The sequence below is a fragment of the Pogoniulus pusillus genome, chromosome 26, assembly GCF_015220805.1.
Source record: "Pogoniulus pusillus isolate bPogPus1 chromosome 26, bPogPus1.pri, whole genome shotgun sequence".
NCBI lineage: Eukaryota > Metazoa > Chordata > Aves > Piciformes > Lybiidae > Pogoniulus > Pogoniulus pusillus.
The window spans coordinates 5,402,327-5,420,462 of NC_087289.1; the positions used below are offsets into that span (position 1 = coordinate 5,402,327).

An 18,136-nucleotide genomic window follows, 5' to 3' on the forward strand; every position below is an offset into this window, starting at 1 on the left:
TGAGCCAAAACAAGCTTTATTTTCCGTTTTCCACTCTTTTGAATGCAAACCTCTCGCTGTTTCCCGGGGACGACACCCCTCTCCCCGCGCCGAGTCTGTCCCCCATCGCGGGGCCGCCCTCCCGCCGCAGTCCGCCCCGCCCGGCCCCGGGGGAGGCCCCGCATCCCCCCCCTCCGCTTCTCGCCGCACCGGCCCGTCGCCATGGCGACAGTGACCTCACGCGGGGACGGGCGAACGGACCGGTCGCGTAGCAACCGTCTCGGTGACATCAGAAGACCGGGCCGGTTCCCACGGCAACCCGCAGGGCAGGCAGGGAGGGACAGAGGCGGGGGCCGTTTGCGGGGGGACTCCAGGACCGAGGGAGGGGGGGAGGGGGCGGGGCAGAGGGACCGGGGCAGCGGTGAGGTGTCCCCCCCCGCGCATAAATCAGCATATATTAGTGACGTCAGCCGCGGAGCCCTGCCGCAGCCAACCGCGGAGGGGGTGGGATAACAAAATGAGCCCACGGGGGATTTAGGGGTATAAAAAGATGCAGTGCATTCCCCACCCCTAACGCCCCCAGCACTGCTCAGGCGCGCCCTGGCCCTGCCTGGGCAGGGGGCACGAACCCTGACATGGCTGCGCCTGCCCTGATGCGGAAGGGGACAGAGGCTGATGCACCAGGGGACGCCGCGCTGGCGAGGGCTCTGGAGAGAGAAGCATGCAAGGGTTTAGGATGGGTGTTCCTCAAAGTGCACACTGCGAACGTGTGTCCTGAACAAGGCATATGGTGTAAGATGCTTTTGCCCACACCCCCAAGCAAATACACATGCCCCTCATACGGTGCATCCTTCCCCCGCAGCTAACGCAGGCACCCCCCAACCTAGCAAACACTCCCAGGTCCTGCACACCCACTCGCATGGCTCCAAGCCCTGGCTCCCCCTCCAGCCTCCAATGAGGACTGGGCAAAGAGCAGCATTTTTCGGCCCTCAAATAAACTTCTCACCGCCTTGGGCTACCAGTCCCCAGGCTGGGATGGGAAAGCCACCCTCGCAGAGGTGGCTGGTGCCAGAGGGACCAGCCACTAGATAGCACTCTTGCTTTACACACGGGCACCGGAACAGGCAGGTATTTGGCAGCTGCGAGAGGGGATGCTGAAGGCAGCCTGTTCGCCCAAGCACTACCCACCAGCAAGACGTAATTCCAAACGGGGTGCGCTGCAGCGGCTGGGTCAGAGCCAGCTCCTCCGGCCGCGCCACCAGCCAAAAATAACCGCGGCGGGGTGACTTTCAGCAGGGAAGTGATCTGCATGGCTCTATGGGGCAGGGTGCTGCAAGCTGAAACGCAGCCACCTCCGGGGCAGGGACAGCACACCCCTTGGGATAAAAGCGGCAAGGATGGAGGGGATGCTTTTGGTGGGGCCGAGGGCTGGATCTCTGTTTTGCAGCTTGTCTGGACAGAGTCCCATCAGTGGGGTAATCAGCCCTGCCTGGGAGAGCCAGCAGTGCAGGAAAGCACCTATGTGCCAGCCACTCACCGTTGCTGGGAGAAGCTGGATTCATCCCCATGACCCAATGCATGCTGCAAATTCCCCTCGTGCATTTCTTTCCCTCTCGGTGGCTGTGACTCACGCCCTCCGTCTGCCTGTTTACAGGCCGTTTTCCCAAGGCCCCTGCGGAGGCAGTGACCAGTTGGGAGGAACTGGGCTACTTGCCCAGGTCCTCGAGGGAAAGCCCCTGGAGGTCTGGGAGTGGGAGTGAAGGGGCAAGAGTTGGATGCCTGTGTACTAGGACTTCTCCAAAGGGACAGGGGCCATTGTGCATCCAACAGATCAACTACACCCACAGAGCTGTTACACCCATGAGCCCAGGGTGATGCCAGGGCTGGCAATGCCAGCTTACTTGGCATTGCTCTGGCAGCCAGGAGCCAGCAGGGCAGAGGTGGGTACCACCCACACAGCTCCATCTCCATGGGTCCATTTCCAAAAGGTCAAACATCACTAACTTGGATGCTGCCTCCCTTCATCTCCCACGAGTGGGTGGGTGTCTGATGTGCCAAGCCCCTTTCAGCCACGGATGGAAGGCAAGAATCTCAAAAGACTGACAAAATAATGGAGGGCTGTTAGCAAGGGAAGGGCAGGAGGATGGAGGGAGCCCCGGAGAGGGGCTCCCCAAGGGCCCCCTCCCTTCAAGGACTGCCTCTTAAATAGCCACGGAGGGAGGTTCCTGCTGTGTGCATCCCATCCATGCATCCTAGCCCTGCCTCCCTGGGGATGCTGTAGAGGGAAAACAGGAGTGGGGGGAGGCGGCACTTTGTGGTTTCACGCTGCATCTGTGCCCTTTGAATCCCCATGTGAATATGGAGGTGGTAAAATGTCACCAGCTGGGCCACAGGGAAGGGGGCCGGGTGTGTAAAACCCCAACAAAGGGCAGCCATTGTCTGGGGAGAGGAAGCGGGGGGCCAGCAGGAGAGCCCTCTACATGCCCCTTGGCCCACACAGCCCCACGGCTCAGGTGCCCAATGAAAAGACAGCTCTACCCCCACACCGAGCCCCTCACGGGAGGTGATGTAGGTCTCCACTACCTTGAGGCACAGCCCAAATGTGTCCTCTGGGAAGTAAAGGGAGATGGAGGGGAGCACAGCGTGCCCCAGACTCCTGACCCTGCTCCAGGCTGCTGGGCTGCTTTCCCCCAACCAGACTCCCACTCCCACATCCTGGCAAGCTCAGCCTGCGTGGGCAGACAGGATGATCCCTCTTGGGCTCCAGCAGCAGCCTGGCCTCCTTGTCTGGCTCCTCCATTTCAGGGCCTTTTATGGCCATTGGCTTAGGCAAGGCAGCAGGCAGGGTGGCTTCAAAGCCAGGTCCCTCCCAGGCAGGGGGAAGGGACATTGGTGGGGTCACCTGGGGATAACCCAAAGGCAGATGACCCTTCACAATCCTGGGTTCTGCTGTGGAAAAGCAGCACTGCATCCGGTACACTACAAAGTTTACTTTGTGTCTGCTGCCTTGCACCGAGATAGCCTGGATCAAGGGATACTTCCAAACACTCAGCAAGAGTGTTGTGAACTCTACAGGGTCCCAAGTGTAGGAACTGTGGTACAGAAAGCACACACAGCCCCACCACGGAGCAGGGCTGAACACGCCAGTCTAGCTTTCCGTGAAGCACTGGGGAGCGGTGGGCACTGAAAACAGGATGGGTAAAGGAAGATGAGAGCCAACCCAAGCCCTCACCTCCATCCCCAGGCTGAGCAGCTCCTGTGCTCCACCCCAGAACTGTCTGCACACGGTGTGTGCAAAGCAGTCTCCCAGCCCCAGGATGAAAGATGTTGCCGCAAACCGCCTGTCATTTCCTTCTCCATGGCGGGAGCTATGGAACAGGTTCTTCAGCAAACCCCTGGCATGGCGACAGGACGGGGAGAGGCTGGGAAAGGTGCCAAATGAGACTTGGCACTGCTGGCTAGACATCTTGTGCACCGCCAGGAGAGGGGCTCCCTGGACCCTGCCTGTGCTGACGGGAACCAAGCCGGATGAGTGCTGGAGGGTGCTATGTGAGCAGCTAACCCTGGCCAAAAATCCCTGGGAGGCAGCTATAGGGGAAAGCATGTATTCAGTGTGTTCAAACGGCTGAGACCCAAATCTACCCAGCAGTTCCATCTAAGATGCAGGGAAAGAGATGTCCACAGCAGGCTGAACAAGAGGCCAAGGCTGCAAGGCTCCATCCTGCCCTGCTGAGGTCAGTGGTAAGATCTCCCTTCCTGGCCACGAACCAGGGTCCCAGATGGGGTCCCCATATTCGTTCCTAGGCCAGAGGCTGCTAGGGGTGGGGGACAGACAGACAGCAGCTCTGCAGCACATGTGAGCCCAAGTGTGGGAGTTTACGGGGCTTTGACGCAGGAGACGTGTGATGGGAGAATTGTTGCCAGGCTCGGGGAGGGATCCAATCGCACTGGGGTGCTCTCAGCAGATTAAGCATTGGAAAGCTCTGGTAATTACTTTGCAGTATAAAAATAGGCCTGGCTTTATCCCTCACCCTGATCTCCTGCTCTCGCCTCACCCTGCCACACTCCTCTCCCCCACCCCCGGGTGAGCAGATGCCACCCACCCAGCAAGTGCTGCAGGAGGGCAGAAAACAGCTGCTGACCCAATGCCAATGTTTCTAGAGTGGAAGGGGCAAAAAAAGAGGGAGAGAAGATGGGATGGTGGCATCACAGCGACAGCATCTGGTTAGCATGTGCAAACTGTGCAGACTGGGAGAGGAGCTGGGGCATGCACCGAGGCTTCCGCGCCATACTGTAGGGCATTGTGCCAGAGGAGGGAAGAGCACAGAGGCATCAGCAGTGCAGATGACTGATTTGAAGAGGACCATGTTTGTAGGACTACCTAACAGAAAGAGAGAGCACAGCTCCAGCTCTGGCCATTCTGACACGCTGGTGGCTCCATGAGGACCCAAGAGAAGGCCGCTCCACATATGGAGCATGGGGTGGCACAAATTGACTCAAAGCAGGCCCCAAAATTCCCATTTACCTTTGCAGGGGGCTGGGACCACATGGTGGTTAGAGACACAGTGACAAAGCACATGCAGACACTCCTGGACATGTAGTCCAGCTGTCTTTTCACCTCCTCCTGTGGGCTGCAATAGCTCTGGCCAATCTGTGTCTAACAGCAAAGCCAAAACATGGTCTCACCCTCTTGTCCTCATCCTCCTGTCACTGTCCTCCATTGCCAGAGCCCACCTCACCCAGACCGAGGAAGCCTCTGTAGCACCCAGCAGAGCAGGCAGCAGAGCAGGCAGCGGAGCACGCTGGGACACGTAGTCTGGCAGCAAGCCTCGGCGTGTTGTATGCAAATCGCTTACTGCTGTAGGCTCCCACCCACCCAAGACCCACCGGAGAAACGGCTCAGCTGCACCCAGAGGCTTCTGGAAGGAGGGTAGCAGCGGCTAGCCCCATTCCAGGCCGTGCAAACCTGGAGCTACTGGAGCAGCAAGCGTCGGTCACGCAGAGGAGATCGCTTAAAAGAGGGAGCGCTGCCGTCGTGCGGGGCCGCTGCGGGCTCGGTGCCTGCGCAGCGCAGCCTGCTCTCCCGGAGTACCCCCAGCTCCAAGTTCACGGCGAGGGCACTGGGGTGCAGAGCACAGAAGTGGCTGGCAGAGCAGTGGGCGGATCATGCGGGCAACCACAGGCAGCATGTCTGCCACCAGCACAGAAAGGGGACAGTGCCAGCCCCATGAATCCATCTCCCTCCCCACTCTTTTTTCCCCCACTGCCACCCCCTCTTTTTGCAACAAGCACAATACCCTTAAACCCACTTCGCACAGAGCTGCAAAGCCCTTGCATGGCACCTCTGTGCCCACACACATATTCACCCCTCCCTGCTGCACTCTGGGCCTCCTAATCCATATGCAAATCCTGCAGCCTTTCTGCACCCCTAAACCTGAAGTAGAATGGCCGAGATGGAGTGGGGTGAGCACCACTCACCCACACGTCTACACCCGTTGGGATGGCTACAAGCCCTGGCACTTTAAGAGCCTCCAGCTCAGAGCAGCCCCCCTCCCCCCCGACCGGTGGGGTGCTGCAGGCAGGATGCCCTGACAACCCTCAGCCCTTGTACCACGCACCGTCGCCCCCAGCCCGGTTTGCAGCCCAACAACCCTCCTCTCCCGCCGGGTATTTTTCCATGCCCTCCTCCCCCGGTCCTTTGTTCTTTGCATATTCCAGATTCGGCCCCTTCCCGACAAAGGGCATGCACCCCCTGACCCCCTGGGGATTCACACCCCCCCGTTGAGTGCCCCTGGGGAGCCCCGCTGCCCTCGGTGCGGGCGCGGGTTTGGGGTGCCGGGATGGGGGGTGCTAAACCCCAGCCGGCACGACCCCGCCCGCTTGCCTGCCTGCGGCCGCTGCCTTCTGCGCCGTGGCCGCTGGAGCTGGCGGGGTACCGGAACCGCCATGGGGCACCGGAGCCGCACAGGGGTGCCGGAGTCACCCAGGGGTACCGGAGCCACCCAGGGGTACCGGAGCCGCCCAGAAGTACTGGAACCACCACGGTGCCGAAGCCGCCGGACCCCGCCGGTTACCGACCCACTGCGGTGCCGGAGCTGCCAGAACCGGTCTCGGCGCCGCCGCTCTCCGCTCCTCCCCGCCCCGCGCCGCTGCCTCCCGCTCCCCGGGGCCGCCACCGTGGGGCCCGGCCGAGGGGGGCTGCCTGCTCCCCGCCCTGCTGCCGGAGGGACGGGGACCGGGACTGCTGCTGAGGAAGGACCCCAACGCTCCCGCCTCCCAATCCCTGCTGCAGTGGTGGAGCTGGTCTCATCCCTTCTCTCGCTGTAATCATCCCCTCCCGCCCCAATCCTGCTCCCGCAATCTCTACCGTTTTTCCCCTGGGTGCTGTTGCCTCTTGCATCCCCGCTCCCCAGTACACACCCCCCCCCCCGCACCTGCGTTCACAGCTCTGCTCTTACCAGACCCCTTTCTTCCATCTGCCCTTCAATGTATGCTTCCAGAAGTGCTGCTGGCAGGGTATACTCCCCAACACCCCCCCGACCCCCCCCGCCCCGACCTCCTCTCTCCGAGGTGTAGATGTTCCCCCTACACCGTCATGGATGCCCCAGCAGCAGCTTTCAGCCCCACTGTGGAGACACAGTCCCATCCGTGTCTCCCCCTTCGGGCAAGAGACACTCTCTGCCCCTCCAGAACAAGTTTCACCTTTTCCCCTTGCACTAGGGACCCCCCACCCCTCGAACAGATCATGTGCTGGGGGGTGTGCGTGTGTTGTTCTTTGTGGGGAGATTGCTCTGCCGACGGCTCTGCAGTTGGAGCAAGGAGGACCCCAGACTGGGAGAGGGGCAGGATGCCAAGAGCGCACGGAGCAGGGAAGAAGGATGCAGAACGACCTCGTGCTATGCAAGCTAGTAGGGTCTCCCAGTGTGTACTAAGGGACATGTCGGAACTGTCCTGAAGACACTAGGGAGCAGAAGATACTCGAGGAGCAGAGGAATAGAAGGGGTGATCAGCCCCTCCTGCTTGGCCTTGGGTGAGTTATTAATTGACCTGTGCCTTCGCGAGAGTGGTCCCCTGGTGCCCAGCTTCCTACATGGGCAATTGCAGAGGGTGGCTGCCTGGAGAGGGGATCACAGCAGGGCTGCAGCAGCCCCAGTTTAGGGCTGTGCTGTGAAATCCAAGCGCAACCAGACGGGCTCATTATTTGCCTTGGCTGTGCCCCCTGCCCAGCAAACACTCGCGTGGGCAGCTGTGCTAACAACCGCAGCCCACCCGCACATCCAGCCTGTGTCTGATCACTCACCTCCCGAGCTCAGCTCTGGGCCACCGCCACCACCCTGTCCCTGCCCCTGAGCTACTGAGGATACTCTGCTCTGCTCTCCGTGGCAGAGAAGGACTCGCCAGAAGGACGGAAAACCAAGCTCTGGCAGGGAAAAGGCAAGTTAAACCTTCCTCCCTCCCTGTTTTGATGGGGAAATCTACACAAATCCAGTGTTATCCTGGCGCCTGGGACTGGGGTTTTGCCCAGCTGCTGGCAGAGCCCGCACAGCCTGGCACAGCCCTCCCTGCTGCCTCCCTGGCTGCCCAGCCGCTGTGCTGAGACGGAGCCAACTCGTTTCATCCAGGGTGAGCAATGACAGGTCCCTGCTGAGCAGAGCTGGACAGGGCGGCTTCGCAGCCTTGCTTGGCTTTGCCTGTAGGAATGAGCAGAGCAGGAAGGCTGGTGCCCCTGCAAGGGAGGAGGGATCGTCACCCGTCTGCCGGTGACACTCGGACGACTCTTGAATCCGGTCTCTCCTCCTTTTCCAGCTGCTTGGGCTGGACTGGAGCTGCCCGGACGGAGAAGACTGCCCCGCAAGTCATGTGTCCCCGTGTGTTAGAGGCAGGGGACAGTGTGGACACGCAGAGGAGGAGTGCGGCTGCTCCGGGTCATTTCTGGGGTGGAGGGAGTTTGGTGACAGCGGTGGAATGGGGCATGACATCCTACCATAGGGCGCAGGAGGGAAACTGAGGCACAGCAGGTGTGGGGGCTGTGCCTGGGGGGCAGGTGGGAAGTTCTGCCCTGCTTTCCAGAGGGCAGCGCCCGGGTGGAGCAGGCACAGCACTTCCCGGGAGGGCAGCAGAGCCGATGGCAGCGAAGATAACTCTAAAAATACGCCAGCCGCTTTGTTGCCGGCGACAATAGCCTGCAGTATTTTTAGCTGTCGTGGCGTTAGCAGCTGAGCAGCTTCTCCGGTCCCACTGCTGCCCCATCCCATCCTCAGTGCCAGCGGGCCCTCCCTGGCCCCCTGAGACTGCTTCCCAGTGCTGTGGAAACCGTAACGTTAGAAACTAAACACAAACACCTTACCTTGCTGCCACCCCCGGCTGAGTCACTCTGCTGCCACCTACTCTTGCCCCTGCCTCTCCCTCCCTTTCACCCGCGGCCCCAAAAGTGGCAGCTGCTGTCCCTCAATCCAGACCCATTCCTGATAATGGGGGATTGCCTCTCCCAGGGCCGAGGTCCAGGCTGGCTTTACTTTCTGCTATACCAGCTCTCTGGTAGCTGAGGATTTATGGAGCAAACTCTAGAGAGTGGCATTGCTGTCTGCAGTCCCAGGACACCGGGATGTCACCTGGCTTCCTCACTGCAGACAGACTCTGAGCCCAGCTTTCTAGCACACCCCCAGCCCTCATCCCTAGACCTGCTAGTGACTGCAAGCTTCAGTGCAGCCCTGTCCACTGTCAGAGATAAAAATATCTGGGCAGAAGCAAGCAGAGTCAGAAAATCACTCTGCACCCTGTGGTAAGGGCCAGGTCACAATGCTGTAACCAGCCCCCCTCACTCCATTGAAAGGGGATGGGGTGTTTGGGTAGGGGAAGAGGGTTTGGGGGTAATAGCAGTAGTGGAACACTGGAAAATGAGGTAGCTTTGCTCTGACCTCAAGGGATGTTGGCACCAAGCACTTGCCAGACTCAGTACATGAGTGCCCTTGTTCCACCTCATGGGGGGACCCCATTGCATCTTACAGGGGTGACGAGGTGTCCCACTGTGGCACCATCACTGTCCTGCCCAGCCCACGTGTGGGGGTTTGGGGTGTTTTTTGGGCTGCTGTAGCAAAACCAGGGCTGTAGCCCTATAACAAGGGCCATGAACACCAGCACAGCCACACTCCCTCCACCACCCACATCTCAAATTCCCCAAGGACCCACCAGAAACCTGGTGGGAAGCAGCAATTTGTTCAAGGGCCAGAGGAGTTGGCCACACCATCTCCTCCCTAAAATAAGGAAGCAGCAAGGCTGGGGCGGGCAGTCACGGCTGTGACTATGTTAGGATATTCTGGGGCTGAGGGCAGAGCACAGCGCGGGTATGAATTAAGTAACGCTAAGCAGTTCTGGACAGCGTCCCAGTTTGGAGTTTATTTTCATTTTAGCCACCTCCAAGTCCACTGGTGTTTGCTGGGTCCTGGGTCTGGCAGGGAGGTGGGATGGGAGCCCCCAGGCTGCTGCCTCAGTGCTTGTGGGTGCCGGGGCAGCACTGTGGGCACCTCATTGGATCAATGCCTCCCTGGTCCCTAAAACACGGGTACTCCTGTTGATCCTGATGATTCCTGGCTTTAGGGGCCAGCACGGCTGAAGGCAGCTTTCTGGGGCTGATGTAGCCTCTACTTTTTGGCTGTGGGCTTTTTTTAACTTTCCACTCTGCCTGCAAGAGGCTTGCACAAGCACTTCGTGCCTGGCTTAAAGCCCTGAAAATTATCTTGGAAAGGAATTTTTAAATAAAAGTTGTGAGCACCCTTAGATGGTACTTTTATTACCCTAAAATGCTGTAGGGTGTGAAGCTCCAGAGCTGCAGGGTGGACTGGATAGGTGTGTGCATCTAGCACCCACGATGGGAGGGGGGCCGGCCCTGGGTGAGGGAGTCCGGGGTGTGAGCATGTGTCCAGCTGCGCTCACATGCAGTGTGTGCACTAAGGCTGCTGCAGGTATGGGTGTCTGTAAGTGCTTGTCGTGAACCGGCTGGGCCACGAAGGGGAAGGGATGCCGGGCGGTGCGGCACCACGGAAGCTCAGCCCCCTGTGTCGGTTCCCGTTGATGAAGCCAGCACTTCTCCGTGCCAGGCCAGTAACGCCCCAGTGGAAAAAAAAAAAAAGGGTGTGGCAGCCAAAAGCATGCCCATGGCCCACGCCTCCCATGCAGGCAGCTGGAGAGCCCTGTGCCAGCCAGCCTCCCCCCGGCCCTCCCTGACGCCTTTAAATTTAGCTCTTCTTCCATCTCCGGTTGTGTGAGCCAGGCTGGCGGCCAAAGCCTCCGCAGCTGTACGCACCCCTTTGAGAGCAGCTGCCTGCCCTGGGAGGTTTCAGGTTCCTGGGAAGGACCCATGCCCTGCCCTCCCTCCTTTTGGCCACCTCCCCCCAAGCCCTACTGGCAGCCATTCTAGCCCCTGTCCTGGGCAAGCGGAAAGAGATGGAAAGGGTTAAGTGACATGCCCAAGGTTTCCCCAGAGAACCTGTGGCAAAGCTGAAAATGACCCTTGGGCTTAAGAAGGAAAATCCCTGCTGGGCACAACAAATCAAAGCCTGGTCCAGCTCTGCTGCCCCTGGGAGGAGTGGGGCACTCAGCAGTTGTATGGGCACACCCCATCACCCTGCGTGCCTATGCGTGCTCGCACACAACAGCCCACGCATGGGTCCAGGTGTCCCACTGAGCCTCGCACTCACCCTGTGCCTGTGTGCACCCACGGGCTTGCCGTGCACCCACCTGCCTGTGGCAGCAGCTGTGGGGGAACGCATGTGCACTGGCTGGGCTGTGCAGACACAGAGGTGGGCACGTATGTGGGATTGCAGGTATGCATACAAGCCCCCTGCATGTGTGCCTCACTGTGTGAGTGGGTGCCTTGCCTTGATGCCACTTTTTTTGGCCCAGGTGACAAACCTGCACCCTGTGGAGGTATATTGCCCTCTGTGGGGTGGTGGCATTACCTGAAGCTGGCCTACAGGTGCTTGGCCTCTCCAGCTAGGCACAGCCTCTGCCCTCAGCCAGCGAAGGGTAACTGCTAGGTGACACTTGACAGTAGCAATGAGACCTACAGGGATGTGCAGGGTTGGCTCCTTGGTGGCACTCAACCTGTTCTAGTGGGAGGTGTCCCTGCCAATGGCAGGGGGTTGGAACTGGAGGATCTTTGAGGTCACTTCCAGTCTAAACCATTCTGGATTCTATAAGGCTTTGCTGCACCAGGTGTCCTCAGAGCTTGGGGAAGCTGCAGGGTCTGTAGGTGGCTTGGGTGGGTGGGCAGCTTCCTTCAAATCTATTGTGTCCAGCCCTGTCAGTGGCCTAGCCACAAGACGCTAAGGGGGCCACAGTGGCCCCCAGCCTGCAGTGACTCCAAACCTGCTCAGTGCAGGCGATGCTCAACTCACACCCACCTGCTGAGGCAGAGGCTGCATCCCCACGAGGCTGAGACCTGAACAAAGTCAAGCAACAGCTTTCTTGGGAGGCTGTCCTCCTCCCAGTTCTGTAGGTTTTAGTCCCCACGCCACCTACTAGGCTGCTCCATGCATGTGAATCACTCCCAACCACCCCACAAGTTTCCTACTGTGGCTACCAGGAGAGAGCAGGAGGCTCAGGGCTGCCCAGGAGCCATCCCAGCCCTGCAGCTCCTCCAAACCAGCCCAACCTGCCCAAGAGGCCAGACCTGCTGGGACACACAGGCTTCTCAGCTCAGCAGGTCCCCTCCCTCCCCACCGCCACTTTCTCTTGCAGGAAGGGCCCCAACTCGAAAAGCCAAGTGACCAGCCTCTGCAGCAACATACAGCCTCCTAACCTGGGACTGAGAGGGGGCACAGTACCCGCGGGGTGCCAGCCATGGGCTGCTTTTTTGGCCACCCAAGAAGAAGCATGGCACCCCGTGAGACAAAGAGCCCAACACAAAGCTGCTTTGTGCCTGGGCTTGCTGAGTTTTCCCATCCTGCTGGAGCACAGCTTTGTCCCGGGAAAAGCCAGGGCATGCACAGACACGAGTGTATCCCGGTGCCTGGCAGCACCCGCTCAATGGCTGTGCCGCCATCATGCACTGCAGCCGGGCCTGCAGCCCTTCCCAGCAGGACAGGCCCATGGGCACTGGGGTGCAGTGTCGGGCACGGAACAGTGCCCACCAAGGAGGGCTACAGAACCAGCAGCGGTGGCCAGCTCCAGCTCCTAGTGGTGTTCACCACCACGGGACAAGAGCCAGGTGGACACGCTTCCTTCCCCCGTGGGGGGATGCGGGGGCACTTGGCTAGCACGGGTTTGGACAACGGAGCAACACCCCATGCCTCTCCACCTCTCCTTCGCCCCCCTCCCCGCTCTGCAGCCTCTTTGCCCTAGCCCCGCTCACTCCTCCCCCCACCCCATCCCTCCCCCGGGCCGTGCGTACCGCGACGGTGGCGAACGCACGCCCGTGCGGAAAGAAGCGGCCTCGCCGCGGGACCGGGGTGACGACGGGCACCTGCCCCGCTACCGAAGAGCCACGGGCACGCCGCTCCGCACAGCACCCCGTGCCCTCCGTGTTTTCCCTGCAGCCTTTTGTGTGCGCGGCGGCGTGCGCGGGGAGGGCTCGCCGCCTTGCCCTCCTCCTCCCCGCCCGCCGTCCCCGCCTCTGCAGCCGCCATTTCGCGGCGCTGGCCTCGCCCGCGCTCGCTCCACATCATGGAGGACCGGCAGCGGGAAGAACAAAGAGCCGACAGCCCTGCCCGTGCCCCGCCGCCCGGCAGCGCCTCTCCTCCTGCCCCGCCACGGCCAGCTCACGCACCCCACACGCACCCTCCCCACACACACCCCGGGCTGTATTTGAAGAGGTGCATCATCTCGGGGCTGGCTCATGCACATGTGTGATGAGTTTGTTCCGGCCTCAGCCTGGTGGGAGCAGCGCTGGGGCTTTACGGCCGTCTCTCCTCACCTTAGCCCTCCCATACTCCCTTCCCAGGTCACATCCTACCCAGGCAGAGAGTGCTACCTTACGGTAACAGTGGCTCTTGAGGAACACCGCACGACAGAAGTGTGCTGCGTGTGCACCGGAGAGGTGCACAGGTGATGTGTGCATGCGTGATTCTGCGTGCATCACCTGTGCACCCACGTCAGAGGCTGTGCACATGGCATGGGTTCGTGGGAGAGTGCACCCCCCGAGCTGGGCGTAAGTGCATAATGGCACGGAAGAGCCAGCCCATGGCCACGTGCTCGTGTGTGGCCGTGCACATGTGTGCGCTCCGGGCAGCGTGCAGAGCGTATGGGTGTGCACACGTGTGCACATGAACGATGGAACAGGGGTACATGGCAGCCTGTGTGGGTGTGCACGTGGGGGCACCCATGTTTGGCACCCAGCTGTGTGTCCAGGCTGCGCGGCTCCATTTGTTCCGTGGCGTGCGAGGTGTGCAGGTGCAGAGCTGGACGTGCATGTCTGTTTATGTATGTGTGTGTGCACCCCCACGCACCTTTTGGGGTGCTGCACAGGCTGCTCCCTGCTCCCTCCTCCCTACGAGACAGAAGCCTTAAGCCTCCAATACCCTACCGCGATGCTGTACCAGGGCCACCGTGCTTGGAGAACAACCATTGAGGGAACGCTGGTTTAGGGGGGCAACGAGATAGGAGGTGCTGCCCGGAGGGAAGGCTGCACGGCTGGGAGCAGCCGAGCCCTGTCACCCTGTGGGTGGAGGCAGCAGGGTGCTCGGGCGCAGCGCGGTGGCAAGGGTAACAGCGTGGTCCCACCCGTAACCCCGCGGTGATGACCCCACAGAAGCTTGGCTCGGGAACGCGGGGCGGGCGCTGAGGTCTCCGCTGCGCCATTCCGCCCCCCGGTGTCCGCGGGGCTGGGCTAGAGGCGGCTCGCAGCCGCTGCCGGGAAGAGGCTGGAGCGGGCGGCGCTGGAGGGCGTGCGAGGCCGCGGAATGCGGGGAGGCGGCTGGCCCCGAGACCCGCCTGCCGGGGCCGCATCCAGACCTTCGAAGCCCTGCTGCAGGCGCCGTTCTCTGCTCTCATCTTCCACTCGCTTTTGATTCCATGTTCTTGTCCAGTTTCGTGTTGTCCCAGCCGCGGCAGTCCCGTCACTTCTGCCTCCCACTGCACACAGTCCTTTCCCAGCTTTCCTTGGATTTCAACACCACCCAACCTTCCAAGATGGATGTGACCAAAACATCTTCCTGGATATGGGGTTTGTACTGTCCCACTTGCACACGTCCTGTAGCCTTCTGAGGAGAAATCACATGAAGCAGTGGCACAGGTCATAGGTCACCTGTAAACAGGCTGGGGCCAGAGCCCACTGTCATCATCAGACCAACAGCACTTGCTTTTGTGTGCACAAGCCCCCCAGCCCCTGTTGTCTGCCCTCCTCTACCCCACAGTATTCTTGCTGGGTGCTAAACACGGCCATCAACCCATGCCTTCAGCAGAGGGGGCAAGAAGCCAGAGCAGAGCATTCAGAGTCAGTGCCATCCTGCCCTGTGCAAGCTACCTGCAGTGAGCAGTACTCTGGTCACGGCTCACATCCATTTTCCAGTGCCTTTCAGCCTCTGGTGTCAAGGCACTTTGCTGGCATTAAACATTCAGTTCCCCTCTCCATCACCTCCCTGCAAAGGAGTTCAGCATTGCAATGAACTCTCTGTCCTGTCCATGCCCTGCACTGGCAGGATGTGCCTATAAGGATGCTGCATGCCACCTCATGCAGAAGCAGCTGGGAGCAGAGGAGAAGAGAGCTACATCCCCCAGCACAGGACCAAGCAATGGCCCTGGGGACCAGGGTCACCTTCTGCCCCACCAGCTGCTCTCCTGTGCATCTGCATGCTGCAGCACAGTGTTCAGCTCTCTCAGCATCTTTTTTTCACAGGTTTGGATCTCTTCAAAAGTTGCTCCCTCTTCGCTATCCTCATTTCTCTCCACCCCTCAAGTACTAGCTGGCCTGTTCACCAAGAGGAGTCACTTGTTGATCTCAGGTTAATAACCATAAGGCTCCAAACAAGATCACAAGAGGAGGAGAGCTAATATGGGTCTGTAAGGAGAAGAGTATTACAGGGCCAGCCCTGTGTGCTAGACAAGCACTGGAGCCTTAGGTCCCTTCCCTGGGACAGAGCAGCAGCAAACCCAGATGCAGAGGCAAGGGTGGAGTGAGAAAATGGGGATAGGGTGCCCATGGGTGGAGGGAGAAGGAGCGTGAGCATCCCCAGCCTTGGGAGTCTGAGCTAACAGCCTGGGCTGCAAGGCATGGAACCTGGCCAAGAATCACAGTCCCAGTATCCACCAGTGCAACTCGGTGCCCATGGCATTGCTGCCAGGCAGGGGCAGAGGAAGGGAGGTGAGAGGCAGTGTGGCAGAGATCACATCCTGCTGCCTGGCTGCATGGCAGGGCCAAGGGTGACAATGGCAGCAGAGGTATTTTTCAGAGAGCGAGAGATGTAGCTGGGGAAAGAGAAGTGAGTTCTGGTTGAAGAGAGGCTGGAAAGTGCTACGCCAGGTTCCACCACCACAGCTGTCTTCAAACTTCTGGGAAAAAGCACCAGCCCAAGCTGCTTGTTTCCTTTTAGCCTACAGGACGATTTTCAAGCTTTCCTCTGAGATAACAAAGACCAGGAATGTCCCATGTGTAGTCAAGATGAGAGCCCACTTCTTGCTTGTGGGCCAAAACCATGCCAGAGATCAGGACACCAGGTTATGGGAATATTCCCACGTGGTGCTCCCCACATCCCCACTTACTGCAAGGCAGAAGTTCCTCATTTGCAGCCATGAGGGAAAACATCTAAGGCAGCATTAGGCTGGGGAGTCACAGCCGGGAAGATTTGAGACCCCCCACAAAGACTAGGAGGACTCAATGTGTGGTGCATATGGATGAGCTCCATCGCAGCCTGGTAGCTGCCCAGAGCTCTGGGAGCAAAGACGAGCCACCCCTGCCATTCCTGCAGCGTGGCATCATCACTGCGCACGATGCTGCTGGAGTAATTGCCGCTGGGCTGGGTGCCAGAGCAGTGCATGCTTTCAACCCCCTCAGCACAGGAGATGACTCCATCTGCCCCCTCCAGCCTCCGTGCAACAGAGTGGCCCCTGAACAGGCTGGGGTGAGTGGGGAGGAGGGCAATGTGGGGCACTGGTGCAGCCTCCTGGCAAAGAACAAGCACTTCCTTGCATCCTCCTACCCTCCTTTCAGGCTGCTGCTTGGCAAAGCCTGAGGGTTTCCTTCTGCAAAGGCCATCAGAGCATTTTAAGAGTGTGCTCCAGCAGGGCTTCCTTCCTGGGAATAAACCACGTCCTGACGATACTGAGTGTCAAAAAAAGCAGCCGTAAGGGTCAGCAGCCGAAGCTGGTCTGCCAGGGCTGGGGGACATGATCTGCCAGAGCCCTGCCGTGGGCCCATCCCTGCTGTCGTTGCAAAACCGGATGCAATAAAACCCCGTTTGGATGGTGGGGAAGGGCGGAGGGACAGCTGGCTCGTGGCGGGTGGCTGCTGCGGGGCGGCGGGTGGCTGCTGCGGGGCAGCGGGTGCGGGCATGCCAGGCTGCGGGCGTGCCAGGCTGCGGGCGGCACACGTGGCAGCCAGGCTGCCGAGGGGAGCATGGGGCAACATGGCAGCAGCCTGCAGGATGGGGCGGTGGGGTTGGTGGAGCTGGGACTTGGCAGGTGGCTGCCACATTTCCCTGTGCCAGGCAGCCTTTGATCGCCCAGGAGCAGTGGGCACAGTCCCAGAGGAGCCACATCTGAGGAAGAGGAGCTTGACTTGGCACGTGGTCCCCGTGAGCACTGGCCTGGGGGACAGAAAAGGACACTCGTCCCAAGCCGTGTCCAGGAGCAACTGAGCAGCGAGGGAGCTCTGACCCTCCAGACTCACCATTGGTGTGCAGCCTGGGAGCACTTTGTCCTTACCTGCTCAACCTAAAGGTCTTCCCAAAATGTGATTTAATAACTAAACCATTTTTAAAGGACTTGGATGGGGTGAGGGAAGTTACCTGAGAGATGTCCCAGGCCTGCAGGCAGCCCCAGCGCTGCCCCAGGCTCTGATAAGCACAGTGCAGGCTGCAGCCACTGTTCCTGTGGGCACCCCACTGCTGAGACAGCATGGAAACACTGCAGTAATGCCAAGTCCAGAGAGGAAGTTTCTGGAAAACTACAGCAGCTAAGTCACTGTAACCCTTGTGCTCTCAACCTGAACACCGATGGGTGGATTTTGCAGTGGGGTTTGGGCTGTTTTGGAAAGCAGAATGGAGTAAGGAACTGCAGAATGAGCACGTTCAGTGGCAGATTGCTGACTCTGGGTTGGCGGAGCTCAGTTTCCCCCCACTAGCATCTCTGGGGCTTGTGGGGTGCAGGCTGGGGGCTGCCAGGGTGTTTAGGAGCCAGGCTGCAGCACTGGCACCATCAGGCTTGGAGCTGGAGCCCCATCCAGAGAGTTCCATGTTGAGATTTTCTCTATCAGAATGGGCAGGGGCCACAGGCCCTGGCACTCCTGCCCTAACTGCACTTAGAACACATCCAAGGAGACATGGGGTAGGTTCTTGGTTCAGGCAGGGAGTGCACAGGCAGTTGCCAAGGAGCAAGGAGGGACACATTGCCATTTTGCATGAAAGAAAACCAGCATTTTTAATGCCCCTCAGAGAACAAAAAAAGCACCATTTTTATACCTATATCCAGCACTTCAGTTCCTCCATAGCTATGAGATGAGCTTGTCAGGGTTCAGTTGAGATGAACAGGCTGGCAGTCATGCCATCAGTTCCCGAGGAGCTCCTGCAGCAGCATGGCTTAGGTGTGAATCAAGATCAAAGCCTTTCCTGCAGGTAGTGTGTCCTGGGTGCCCCATGTGTGGCTTCTCTGCTGTCTAATAAGGGATTGAGCTACAGAGCAGCCTAGCTCTGTGCTAAAGGAAAGGAAAGTCTGCCTCTCCCTCCCCCAGTTTCTCATTTTTGCCAGCGCTGTTGACCTAAGCATGTTTGCAGATTACCGCCCCTCTGTCAGCTGGGATGGAAATGTGGTCAAAGTTGATGAGAAAGGCTGCAGCCACACATACACGTGTGTGTGTTTGTGTGTGTGTATGCAGGGGCAAAGCATGACAGCATAACCTTTGTTTTCTTAGGAGGCTACTCTGAAAAGCAAGGCCAGGAGTGAAGGAAGCAAACAGGCAGGAAGCTGGCTGCGGGGGGGGAACCCAGTGAGGTTCAGCCATGCTCTG

The 18,136-nt window shown here is 59.6% G+C and overlaps 1 long non-coding RNA gene across 1 annotated transcript; it reads right to left on the minus strand.

Annotated features, from left to right (window-relative positions):
- On the minus strand, positions 1–5,215 carry LOC135186895 (uncharacterized). Its single transcript, XR_010307137.1, has 2 exons — positions 1,517–5,215; positions 1–686 (listed from the first exon to the last, which is right to left on the minus strand). It is a non-coding gene; the product is annotated as an uncharacterized LOC135186895 (long non-coding RNA).
- Positions 5,216–18,136: the final 12,921 nt, after the last annotated feature.